The sequence below is a fragment of the Gekko japonicus genome, unplaced genomic scaffold, assembly GCF_001447785.1.
Source record: "Gekko japonicus isolate JY-2015 unplaced genomic scaffold, Gekko_japonicus_V1.1 scaffold87, whole genome shotgun sequence".
NCBI classification, from domain to species: Eukaryota; Metazoa; Chordata; class Lepidosauria; order Squamata; family Gekkonidae; genus Gekko; species Gekko japonicus.
This window is the reverse complement of record NW_015164184.1, coordinates 342,616-344,352: the sequence shown is the minus strand read 5'-3', so window position 1 is coordinate 344,352 and position 1,737 is coordinate 342,616.

The following is a 1,737-nucleotide window of genomic DNA, read 5'->3' as shown; positions in this document are numbered from 1 at the left end:
AAGGCTCCTTGTTGACATAAATGAGTAACACATGATAGCATTACACTGGGTGTATAAGGTTTTGGTGATATGATTAATGGCATATACTAAGCAGAATATAAACAGAGGATCTCAAAGAGATCTCTAGTACTTCACAAGTGCAAAAATGCAGGTTTGATTTGTCTCGTTCAACAATCAGAGACAGAAGTCCTGGAACCACAAGAGTACATTATTTTTAATGTGCCAAGGTAGCCAAATATCCCACGTCCACCCAGACAAGTATCATATTAAACAAGTGGAAGACCCACAAGGACGTGCAGGAGGCATCTCATTTTCCTCCCCCCATTTCCCTTTCCCTTCCCTGAAAGTCGTCGTAGCCTCTCCTCTTTTTCTGCTTCCTTTCCACCCACTAGCCAATCTACCTTTATCTACCCTACCCCATCTTCAGCTTTCTTCCTTCCCTCCCCTGGCAGCAGCCTCTATTCAGGAAAACTAGGGTTGAGTTCTGCACTTTTGGCTGCTGGGGCAGACCCAATTGCACATTGCCTGCCACTGGACCCTTTCTGCTGACTCTATTTCCTCTGTTCCCCCTCCTGGCAATCACCATATCCTCACCTTTCCCTGCTTCCTTCTCTCCTTGCCACCCACCAATGGATCTGCCTTTTATCTGCCCATGATCTTCACAACAACCCTGCAAGGTAGGCTAGGCTGAGAATGTGTAATTGGTCCAAGGTCACTCAGTGGCTGAGAGTATGTAACTGGCCCAAGGTCACCCAGTAAACTTCCATGGGGATTAGAGTGGGGATTAGAAACTGGATCTCACACATTCTAGTCTGAAATTCTAACCGCTACACCACATAGACTTCCATGGGGTGGTTGCTGCTGAACAGTAACAAGCAGCCAGTCCTGGGTGAACCATGGAAGTCACATGGTACCAAGTGACCCATGGGTACTGCCAGGCCTGGCCCTGAACATTCCTCCCACACAGCCCTTGCCCCACTCCCTGAATGCTACTAAAAGAAACCACGGCTTGAAGGCTGGCAGTTATGTTGTGGCCTAGCAGTAAGACACAGTGAGGGGAAAACGAACTTGACCCAAAAAACTGGAATCAAGAACCACAAGGGTAATAAAGAAGTCTTGATAAAGGCCCAATAGGTTCCGGTTTGGCTCCCGCGAATGGTGGACGCATCCTTGGGTCGCTCCCGAGGTCGTCTCGCCCGCCCGCGGTGGAGGAGGGAATCTGCGCGAGCGGAGACCCGAACGAGCCCCTCAGGATGAGAGGGACTCGGATCCGGGGCGCGTTAGGGCGTACTAGGGGGGAGCATCTTTCTCGGCCAAGCGGTCGGAAGTCGAGGCTCTCGCCATGCCCTGCCCCAATGGACCTTGCTGCGTGAGCGACCCCGTTTACGGGGTTTAGCGGAGCCACCTGATGTCACCCGAGTGATGAAGCGCCCAAATGATGAAAAAGAAAAAGAGCGGCTGAAACTGTGAGTTGTCGAACATGAAGAAAAACAGTTAAGTGTGTCCCCCCACCCCCAGCGAAAAGTTTTAAGGGAGGAGGAGGAAAAACCCCCTCTCCCGCAAACAGAGATTCCTAGCGAAGAAAAAGGGGGGAGGACTGGAATCGGAGAAAAGAAGCCGTTCCTTTTGGTGCAGTGTGAGAAAAGGACAGAAGTTTTTCGTTTTAAAAAGCGTTGTATGAACTCTAATAAATATAAAGAAATTAACAAGATGGCGGAGCTGGATTGTAAAATTAGC